Source organism: Pinus tabuliformis, chromosome 9 (assembly GCF_031772625.1).
Source record: "Pinus tabuliformis cultivar Carrire ecotype Pingquan chromosome 9, CPIR1, whole genome shotgun sequence".
In the NCBI taxonomy this organism is placed as follows: Eukaryota; Viridiplantae; Streptophyta; class Pinopsida; order Pinales; family Pinaceae; genus Pinus; species Pinus tabuliformis.
The window spans coordinates 1,049,379,607-1,049,391,826 of record NC_142307.1 but is presented as its reverse complement, the minus strand read 5'-3'; the positions used below and the strand labels follow the sequence as shown (position 1 = coordinate 1,049,391,826).

The following is a 12,220-nucleotide window of genomic DNA, read 5'->3' as shown; positions in this document are numbered from 1 at the left end:
ATTGTGTTGGACGATATTGATCCAACATCAGAATGGGTGGAGGAGACTGAAGATCCTGTGTTTGAGGCTGATTTTGATATCGACATGGCTTTAGCGGGGGATGAGGCAGATTATGTGGCGGCATCAGAACCAGGATCAGTAGCGGCATCAAGGAAAGGCAAGGAACCAATGGAAGGCACTAGTCGTGCAGGTCGAAAAACTCGTGCTTCCATTAGGTCCACTTCTATTGTCATTGGTGGCATTGATACTGATGTTGCAGATCAGGTTGAGGCATCCTCAGACTCTGAACCAGATGATGTCTATGTAGCTCCTGATGATGATCCTGTGTCTAGTAGTGGTGATGGACTTGATGATTGATCATGTGTACACTGTAGACTTGTTAGTAGGTCAATGGCCTCATAGCTTGCAGCATTGTTTTTGGACTTTATAGGCCATTTAGAGCCTCATTTCTTATGTATTTTGCTATTTTGTCGATGATATGTATTGCACTCGGTGCCATTTTGATATATTCACCTTTGCATGGTATATAAATGAGCAAACTTTGCATATTTTGTCTCTATTGGCTTGGAATCATGGTTTTACATCTTAAAAATAGTTTTGTTTCATTAAAAATTAATTATTTAATGTATTTTTTAAAAACTGGTTCGTTTAGACCAAACCAGTCCCGGTTAGACCGGTTCCGGTTGGTAAACCGGTTCATTAGGTGGACCGGTCCGATCACCGGTTCCGGTTTTAAAAACACTGGGTCAAACCCATTGAAATCGGCCTCCAACAGCAGTCCAAATCAGCCCAAAACAGTCCCAAAAATATCAGTCAAACTTGGTCAACGCAGAGTCAAACCTGCAGCCAACGTTGGTCAAAGAGCTCAGATTGCCTCGATTTATGTGCCCAGAAATGCTGCCTGCCCAAACAGAATTTCTCCAAGGAAAAATGCAGTCAAACAATGTCAACTGCTGCCCAGTCAACACTGGTCAACCCTTCTGCAATTCAGTAAACCCAGAAAACAGAAAATCACAGTCAAACTTCACACGTGTGGAGGAGAAGAAGCCTGCCTGAAGTTGTACGATCCAATCAGATGAATAGAGAGAGATGTGTGAGAATGATTCATGTCCAAATGAGGTAGATGCACCTTCTATTTATATGCAACATTGAAGGTGAAGAGACGTGTCTTTTGGGCTTCTAAGCCTACATTAGATTGCTTCCCGATCTTGACAATTTGTCCATAGAAGAAATAAATTCGTAATTCCATTTATACATGTCAGAATGAGATTCGATCTTTAGACCAATCCTACACCTCGGAAAGAGGAATCCAATAAAAACATCAGCTGCATCATATGAGTTCTCCAAGGTGGAGTTTGGCCCTAGTTGCCAAATTTAACACTCCCTCTCAACTAGAGAGAAATCCACCTGCCAAACCATCTGACAATCGTACAATCTCTGACATCCCTGCTCTGTTTTTCTTTGCTCTACTCTGCCCTACTTTGCTGAACCATGAAGAAATAATGAAGAAGAAATGGTCGAGAATGTGTAATACCATTCTCCACTGACTCGAAGTCATTCTCCAATAATTGAGAGTGTATCATACTACTCTCCACTGACCCAAAGCCAGTCTCCATTGATCCCAGATCAATATCAAACATCCTAGCATAGGGAGTATGGTAGTACACGATGCGTCCATTGGTAGTACTATGGTCGCTATCCTCATTTTTCTACTCATTGGCCAGATGAGAGGTACTTCCCATGAGTCCTAGACTACATGGGTAGGATTTATCGGCAAGAGAAGGTGAACCACTCATCCTGGTCATATGCCATAGGAGAAGGTGAACCACTCATCCTATGCATATCTCAAGCATCATGGGCTATCACATGGGAAGGTGAACCACTCACCTTGTACACAGCGCACCACTAGGGGAAGGTGAACCACTCACCCTATGGTCGCTCATCACTCCAAGAAGTACCCCAAGCCCCTCGGAGCTCCTAGAGCTCAATATCCAAATCAAACGGAACCCTCATAAGAGGGTCTCTCCACAACTCCAAGGCGTTCATGGAAAGTTAATAACTTGACCTTCCCCAAGGGCTTCGTAAGAATATCTGCGACCTGACCATCAGTCCCAATATGACAGAGTGTTATTACTCCCCGTTGTATCATATCCCGAATAAAGTGGTACCTAATATCAATATGCTTGAAGTGATCATGAAACACGGGAATCCCAGAAAGACGAATCACACTTTGGATGTTGCAATAGATCACGGTGGTATCCAGTACATGTCCAAATAGCTCACTAAAGATCTTCCTCAACCAAACAGCTTCACAGGAGGCTATTGTAGCAGCAATATATTCAGCCTTAGTGGTGCTCAAAGCAACCAACTTCTGCTTCCTGCTCATCCAAGATATTGAAGCAAAACCTAGAGAGAAGCAACATCCTGATGTGCTTTCACGATCCACCACATTGCCAGCCCAGTCAACATCAGAATAACCATGGAGCCTCAAATTCCCTGCAGTGTATCTCAGTCCATAGGGGATTGCGCCCTTGAGATATCTCAAAAGATTCTTGGCAACGATCTAATGTATGTGATGAAGCTTGACCATAAACTAACTCAATGTATTCACTACAAAACATATGTCCAGACGGGAGTTCACTAAGAACATCAAGACCCCCACGAGTTGACGATACTCAGAAGGATTTCCCAAATGGGGCCCAGCAGAACTTCCACATAACTTCTTGAAGTTAAGTTCCATCGGAGTAGTCACAGACTTGCAGTCCACTATACCAAATCTTTCAAGTAGCTTCACAATGTACTTTCCTTGAGAAAGGAAAATCTCACCTGGCTTTTGCCAGACCTCCAACCCTAAGAAATAATGCATCAATCCTAGGTCCTTCATTTCAAACTCAAAAGCCAACTTCCTCTTACATTGATGAATAAGAGGGTTTACACCTGCCAGAAAGAGATCATCCACATAAAGTACCAAGATGAGAGGTCTGTCATTCTCAACCTTAAAGTAAAGGTTCAGATCAGCTTCACTTCTTGTAAAACCCAACTTCATCAGATAGTTGTCGATCCTCTCATACCAAGCTCGGGGAGCTTGCTTCAACCCATAGAGGGCTTTCTTCAACCTGCATACATGTGTTTGACGATCTTGAACTTCGAACCCCTCGGGTTTTTCTACATAGACTTTCTCCTTAATTGAACCATGCAAGGAGGCAATTTGACATCCATCTAGTGTAGGTTCCATCCTTGCGAGACAACAAGGGCTATAATCAAACGAATAGTGGTATATCGGGCAACTGGTGCAAATATCTCATCGTAGTCCACACCTTCCTTTTGAAAGAAGCCTCGAGCAACAAACATGGCCATGCACTTTTTAGCACTTCCATTAGCTCCATGCTTAATCTTGTAGAGCCATTTCGAGGTGACAATGGATTTGTGCTTGGGTCTACAAACCACATCCCTGACATCATTCTTCATAAGCGACTCATACACTACATTCATAGCATCCTTCCAAATTTAGTGCTTCACAGCTTCTTCAAATGTGCAAGGCTCAGATTGAACAAGGGCTATAATCAAACGAATAGTGGTATATCGAGCAACTAGTGCAAATATCTCATCGTATCCACACCTTCCTTTTGAAAGAAGCCTCGAGCAACAAACCCGGCCATGCACTTTTTAGCACTTCCATTAGCTCCATGCTTGATCTTGTAGAGCCATTTCGAGGTGACAATGGATTTGTGCTTGGGTCTACGAACCACATCCCAGACATCATTCTTCATAAGCGACTCATAACACTACATCATAGCATCCTTCCAAACTTAGTGCTTCACAGCTTCTTCAAATGTGTAAGGCTCAGATTGAACAATGGTGCTCATGGTAGTTAAGTACCCTAGGTACCTATTCAGCTTCTTACTTTCGCGAAAAGTCCCCCTTGGTGCGATATGTCTCTCGGCATCTTCGATAGTTTCCCTAATCCATGAGGGTCTCCTTTCTTAGGAGGAGGGCTCATGAGGAGGTGGATCAATGGGATCCATTGGTCCTTCAACATCGGGCATCAACTCATCCTGTGGTTCTCCCTGCTTTCCTGTATCTGCTTCTTTGTCCTTCCTTAGAATAGGAAGGTTACTAATCTTCCCAAGGACAACATCTTCATCAAAGGTGACATCATGACTTGTCTCTACTTCTCTTTGACCAGGCACATAGATTCTATATGCCTTAGAAGTTTCATTGTAGCCCATAAATGTTCCTTTCTTCCCAGATGCATCCAACTTGCTTCTCTTTTCTTTCGGCACAAGAAAATATACGAGGCTACCAAAAATTCTAAAGCGAGAAACATCAGGTTTCTTACCGGTGAAAAGTTCTTCGGGAGTTTTGGAGTCCAACGCTTGATGAAGGCATCTATTTTGAACATACATGGCAGTGTTGGCAACAAACGCCCATAAGAACTTCGAAATGCTTTGATCATGAAGAATGGCACGAGTGGCTTCAATAATAGAACGATTCTTCCTTTTAGCAACAACATTTTGCTCAGGAGTATATGCGGTATATTTTCCTTCGGCACATCCTTGACATACACCTTCATGTTCTACATTAAATTCGGGCATACCTGTCACCATCTTCCTCACATCGGGTAGAGCCTTATAATGAAGGTGAGCAAACTGCAGTGCCATCGTTCGGATTGAAGAGATGTGTCGCAAGACATAGCTCCCAATGGGCTTCCTCCAACTTGATAAAGGTTATCAACCCTGAATCCAAGAGTAAATGCTTCTTTGAAATTTCTATTCCAAACACGTACCTTTCCATCGATGAATGCCACCTTGAATCTTTTGTCTTCCATTGCCGAGATAGATATCGGGTTCTTCTTTAGATGAATGGTGTTACCTTGATTCAATTGAAGAGTAACATTCAAGAGACATCATCCATGCATGATAATCAGACTTATCATTGAGCTTGTCATCAAGCTTGAAGTAAGATGCGGAGGCCATTGACTCATTTCCTTGTCCAACAAATCTCAATGATTGCTCTTTTCACTCTTGCTTGGGCTTTGTCTTCACCTCAACTCTAATACCATGTTAATTTTAGATAACAATGGTATGTTCTATGCTTAAGAGAAATTTACTTCATTTTTTCTTATTAGCCCAATATCAATTTCCAGATTAGCAATCACATTAACATGACAGTAAATGCAGATAGAACATAAATAAAAACAGTGGAAGACAAGCCAAGACAAGAGGACACAAGATGTGGCATATGCCAGGGACAAACCCCAATGTGGGGAAACCCTTTGATCAATTCTTCATATTATTCTTCAAAATTTCAGTAGAGAGAGTGTACAATATACAGAGTTCACTTGCCCAATCACAATCAAATATGTCTAGTCAAACTGCAGTCAACAAGATGCCCTAACTAGAAAGTCAATGTTGGTTAAATTAGCAGAATTACACCTCCAAATCAACTCGGTCAAACCCAGTCAAATCAGTCTCCAACAACAGTCCAAATCAGCCCAAAACAGTCCTAAAAATATCATTCAAACTTGGTCAATGCAAAATCAAACCTGCGGTCAACATTGGTCAAACGGCTTAGATTGCCTCGATTTTTGTGCCCAGAAATGCGGCCTACCCAAACAGAATTTCTCCAAGGAAAAACACAATCAAATAATGTCAATTGCTTCCCAATCAACGCTAGTCAACCCTTTTGCATTTCGGTCAACCCAGAAAACAGAAAATCGCAGTCAAACTTCGCATGTGTGGAGGAGAAGAAGGTTGCCTGAAGTTGTACGACCAAATCAGATGAGGAGAGAGAGATATGTGTGAGAATGATTCATGTCCAAATGAGGTAGTTGCACCTTCTATTTATATGCAACGTTGAAGGTGAAGAGACATGTCTTTTGGGCTTCTAGCCTACATTAGATTGTTGGCTGACCTTGACAATTTTTCCGTAGAAGAAATAAATTCATATTCCATTTATACATGTCATAATGAGATGATCTTTAGATCAATCCTACACCTCTCAGAAAGAGGAATCCAATAAAAATGTCAGCTGCATCATATGAGTTGTCCAAGGTGGAGTTTGGCCCTAGTTGCCAAATTTAACAAACACTCTCTCTAACTATCTTTGGGATTTATATTGATGAGCTCGAATCTCTCCTCCATCAGCACATACAAGAGGGTGATGGATTTGGATTCCTACTACACCATGTTTTGATCTCCTTGCTCCTCTTCGTTGGTGACTTGGTCTTGTTGGCCTCTACTCCTAAGCAATTACAAAGATAGATTGAAGCATGACCTTCAACAATTGAAGGTCAACCTGGGTAAAATCAAGGTTTGGATCTTCAACTCCTCAAAGAACTCTATTGCAGACCTACACTTCTACTACCGCAAGACAAATTGAGATCATCACATCTTACAACTACTTGAGGGTACAGTTCACATGGCCCATATTTGGTATGCGGCAAGCACTCCAACCTTGGTTCAATAAAGGCTATGGCTCCCTAGCCCTCATCGAGCGACAGTGCTTCCAAGCACAGTTCCAGGACATCTTGTCCAAATTGCACCTCATGGAGGTTATTATCAGACCCATAGTCCTCTATGGTTCTAAGATTTGGGGACCCAGATTACTATAGTCAGACTAGGCCACTGTGAAGAGATTCCATACGTTGCTTATCCAGCGTACCATCCATTGCAAATACACAGTTCCGCAATTCATTATTCACATAGAGTTCAAGGTGTACCCATTTCACCTTGAGGTCATTTTCTGCTTGATCTCTTTCCTCCATAGAGTCAAGGCTTTCAGACAATGTTATCAAGAGACAGAGATACCCCTATCTTGCACTTTATTCTTCGAAGGCCATCACTTTGGACAACCCCTTAGGTCGTGCTCATGGATGGTTCACAATGGCATCTCGACTCCTTCAGTAGATGACCATCTCCCCAGAGCACCTTCCTCCATTTAGTTTCTCCCTTAACGAACTATCACATCTCCTACCAACTCAGCAGATACTGAATCAAGCCATCAGATAGGATATCTATGAATTATACATTCAGGTTAATTGGACAACCCCCTCAGTGAGCCTTGGATCAAAGATGTCCTTCTACCTAGAGCACTTTTTGGAGTTGTAGGATGGCCTCATTGTCAACTCCCCTTATACCCGTAGGCATTGGATGCACTCACTTAGGAACCCACTAAGGTAGCTTCGAAATGGGCCACATTGACCTCGGGTGGAGACGGATCACCATATACCACGATCTGATAGGGTCTGCAAGTTGTGCCACCTACAAGAGTTGGAGACCGAGATTCACCTCATCTTTCAGTGCTTCGTATACTATGAGCTCGGAGGACGATATCATTGCCTATATAGGGAGACGGGAGGATCCCTCTATACCTTCTTTTGGGATCCTGACCAGAGATTCCTAACCCTCTCCATTAGGGAGATATTTTGGACACAAATCTCAGATCCTACATACCCCGCCTCACTTTGCAACGATTCAAATGATCACATGATACTTTCAAGTTGATCCGAATGATAAGAGCAACAAGCAACAAATTGAGTTCTAAGGTGTTTCAAATAGTAGAGCAGTGAGACCTCAGGTCTTCCCTCAGCCCCCCGCCCCCCTTTGAAGGCCAATCAGAACCCTCGATACCATTGCAGAGATGTCAAACATGATCTGTAAATTGTCGTGGATATTCGACTAGACAATTCCTCACAACAAATCTGATAAAAGTATACTTAAAGTTCCAAGATATACATTATTACAGCTTTATATCTCTTTAGGTTTATAGATTTGTAGATTATTATTAATAGTGTATGCATGCAAATTAAAATTATGCAGAAAATAGAGAACAGCGAAATAAAAGCTCCCAAACACATTTGACACACGATATGACCTGGGAAACCTCTCACGAAAAAAACCTAGCTGGAAGGTGAGGCCACTCCGCTCTCTTTCTCTGAATGGAAATATGGTTGTGAGTACAAACGAGTATGGTTTGTGGCTAGTGGGCTACTATAGTGCACAAATCCTCTCTATGTGCTCTACTTCTTATCCCTCTTGGTTATTTTTTCTCAACTATGGAACAAATGCACTTGAAAGAATGGAACCCCTTTTCCTCCTAGTAGTCTAGTTATAACATAGCCCGATAGCCTACAAGAACTTAGGTTTCACTACCTCAACTCTTAAACAGAGTTACAATATAGAGTCTACCACATCATAATCGCGTGGCTAGCCCATTTTTCATAAATAATGGGAGCTAATATGGCATCCTCTCGAATTATGGTGGTGAAAATAGGAAAGTCAACTTCTAAGTGGCATAACTTTTGCATACAAGCTTTGATTGACGTGATTATTGTGTCGTTGGAAAGGTCTATGTGTGTTGAACAACAAAACAAGGTGTGGTGCTAAATCGGCATAGCTTTACCCCCAAAAAAATCATTTGATGCCTCAAAATGCTCCTACCACTTTTCGGACCACAATTTGCCAAACTAGGTCCCACTGGTAAAAATGTTCTTGAGAGTTGATCCTCCATTTTTTCCACTCTAAAAGCATTGAGATAGATGACAAACAATATAATGATCCAATTTGGGTCACACTTCACCATTTTGGGAGTCTTTTGGTCCCCAAAAGTTTCTAATGAATCAGGTAAGGAAATTTTTCCTCCACTTTCTCATGAGTGTACTATTTAGCTTTGCCTGGAAGTTGTGCTTTCAACCCAATCTGCCAAAGGTCATGCTGCCCTTGTCATGTAGTTTTGGACCTCTTCCTGCAAAACTGTATCTTTTGTCAATTCTGCCTAAGCATTGTTGAATTTTCATAGCTATGGTCGGTCTTCATAATGTATCACTTGTACTTGTAATAGTTACAAAAGAAAATTATATGAAGCATGTTCTTCATGCTTGAGGGAAAAGGAAAATATTTATTTTGTATTAAAGAAGATAAATTTTATAAGACTCATCAAGAGTGAGAAAATTGAAATTTTGAATTTGTATTTTGCCACCTCCAAGTGGCCGAGTCAGCCCTCCAAGTGACAAGTTGATTTGCCCATGGGACACACCTTTTTGCATGGACGAATCACTATAAATAGAGCCTATTCAATCTCCATCCAACACAAACTTCGAATGATCTGATCTTAGGCTTATATGAAAGGTCTGAGGCATACATCTTTTGGGGAAAATATGCTAAGTCTGAGGCGCATCTTCTATGGAATAAGTGTGGATCTGAGGCACGTCTCCTTTATGGTTCAGTACGACTATAAGGCACATATCTTTTGTGGTTTAGTGTGGATCTGAGGCACATATCTTCTATGGTTCAGTACAGGTCTAAGGCACATATATCTCTATGGCACAGTGTGAATTCTGAGACAGAGTTGAGCATTTGGAGACCTTGTTGCAGAGATCCTTGCGGACAAAATTGTGGAGGTTTGACTTAATCCTTGATGGTTGGTCATCATATTGGTTAGTTAACTTTGATGTATCTCTTGTTGCATTGATTCTCCAAAGAAAAAGTTGGTTGGGTTTTTCCCCATTGTGGGTTTTCCAAGGGTAAAACTTTGTGTTCTTTGTGTGGTTATCTCTTTATGATCCCACTGCCTCATTTGCTATATGGCTGATGTCTTCTGTGTAATTATTGAATGATGGAATTAATAAATAAGAATATGAAAATATCATAATCATCAAAGATAATTATCAATAAAGAAGACTCTTAGAAAAACCAACATGGTATTAGAGCAATGGTGAAAGAGAAGCCCTAAACCCCTGAAATCAAGATCTAAAGGTCAAGAGTTTTCCTCCTCCATTTTTCCACGCCAATGGTGAATTTCTCATCTCCAGATCAGGCCGAATGTTGAAAGATATGTCACGTAACTTATGCAGCTTTCAAAGGTTCTTTCTTGGTGTGAACTTGGAATGGTATCATCTTGTTTACAAAATTTTGTGCAAATAAAGGAAGACTGAACCCTCGTCAGTAGTACCCTTGGAGGTAGACAATTTCAGAAGTCCGAGCCTCAGAAATCTCAGAAGTCAAAAGCACCTCAGGACGAAAATTTATCAAATGTTAGATGTGCAAATTTCCTCAAAGATCATACATTATTATAGAGGTCAGATGACTAAGGAAAATTTGGAGAAACCTGTGATCAAGACCAAGATGCAACAAAAGGAACTAAGTTGTATCTTGCTGAAGAAAGAAGCCTAAAGAAACCTGAAATAGCTTCTATTTTCAATAAATATAATCAAATCAAGTATGAGGACTAAGACACACAATGAAACTAGAAAAACAGTGAAGTCTTCAATCTTAAAAAGTATGTACTGTCAAGCAACTGTGTTCCTTTATAAGGACCAGATTAGTAATCTTTCTTTCAGAACATCAAATGCGTTGTACAAAGGATCTTTGTCATATAGCCCACTGTCATATCCCCATTTCTATTTTCCTTCATAGTACAGCCAAGGTGGATTTCCAGGTCACGGAATGGCCAGATCATGGGAGTAGGTTTATGTCATCAGGGGTTCTAAGGGAGTTTTGAGAAGTTTTTATGGGATCCGATGGCATTCATATGTAACTAACTTGTTATAATGTCCCTCCCTAAATTATTTTGGAACAGGATTAATTTCTACATTTTGGGGCTGATTTTGGAGGTGATGGGGCCCATTCGATTTTATTAGGAGACTACACTTAGTAGAAGTTATTTCGATATGGTTAATTTGTACGTGGGGGCCACCCACACTAGGAGAATATGCATTCCCTAGTTCGATTTGGATGGAGAGGAAATCGATGGTTAAGTGAGGAACCCACAATGGAGGGAAAATGGGGGGAAAGTGCTCCAAGAAAGCTATATAAGGAAAGCAACTCTCCTCATTTCAAGATCTTATCTTTTGACATATTGAACTCAATCTTAGTTGCTCAAGCTGCTTAGCCGGGTTACTGTGTTGTTTAGCACACGAGTGTCTCCGAGCAAAGATCTCAACCCTTGCTTTAGTGGACTTTGAGTTCCAGCCCTAGGAGGGAGTTCTTCTTCATCTCAGTTCATAGTAGCAGCGAGGAGACGAGTTACAGCAGCTGTAAGTCGAGTACCAGCAGCAGGGGGAGTTACAGCAGCACATGAATTGTGCAATCACAACGTGAGGCAAACCGAGAAGTTGGGGAGACAAGAGCATCGCTTCATCATCTTCAGGACTATAAAGGACAACTACAAACAAAAGGGCCATCCTACACGCAACTCTCATTTCATCACACGCATGACTGTGTCATCTCCTCTATGACTGCGCAATCATTGGAGTGAGACTCTTTGTGGCAGCACCATCCGGGGGAGTTTGAAGTTGGGGTGTTGTGAGATACTTTGGAGGGCCATTTGAGGAGGATTGCTGGAGTTGGGAGAGCAGCAATTGACAAGATCAGTCACAGCAACAGAATTCGAAATTGGAGGAGGGCCAAGCTGTGAAGGGTCAATTTTTGAAGGTTGGAACCAAAGGAAACCCTTTCTGGGTTTTTCTGGCTTTTGGGCAAGGATCACACTCCTAATTTTATAGAATTTTATGGGTAGATCTGAGGGGTCAAACAGCGGTCCCACTCAGTACACTGTACAACAGTTAGAGCAGCTAAGGGGAATTTGTGCCAAAATTCTAAGTTCAACATTTGCCAATTCATTCGTGGGTTATTATGGGTTTCTTGCGTAGAGGCTAGGATTAATTTCCCGGAATTTTTTTAGGAACAGGGAAGGCTCTAGCAACAAATCATTTCAGGCAGCAACACCTCTCTAGGCAGTAATAGCACAACTCTTGGCCCAAATTAGCAGAGTTGAGGAGGGTGATCCATTGTTCATTTTGGGCTTTTGCTAGCTTGCCTAGAGCAAGCGTAGGTGCACACATTCCAGCACCTTGTTGTACACCTCTCCTCATTTAATAAAATGAGTAGACATGGAGTTTGGTTACCAATTTTGTAGTCTAATAGTCTGATTTAATTTTATGGTGTTATTTTTATTGTCCACATTGCATAGCTCTATTTTCCCTAGTTTAGAACATTACAGTGGTATCAGAGCATGATCTTGGCCCAACTGTGGGAAATTAGATAGAAGATCATGGAAGCTTTGGGTATGAGTGCATAGTGACGGGTGAAACCAGAGACAAGTCTGTGGTTCAAGGGAAATCCAGTATGCAGAAATTCTGGGGTATAATTCATTGGGACAATCAGAGGTTGGCCCAGTTGAGGAGAGTGACAGACCAAACCCATCCTCACCCTTACAATAG

General features: G+C 41.5%; 1 protein-coding gene across 2 annotated transcripts in view; it reads right to left on the bottom strand.

The window, feature by feature from the left end:
• Window positions 1-12,220, bottom strand: part of LOC149152298 (protein unc-13 homolog) — a 535,466-nt gene that overhangs the window by 288,298 nt on the left and 234,948 nt on the right. The gene's annotated exons all lie outside the window — the stretch shown is intronic.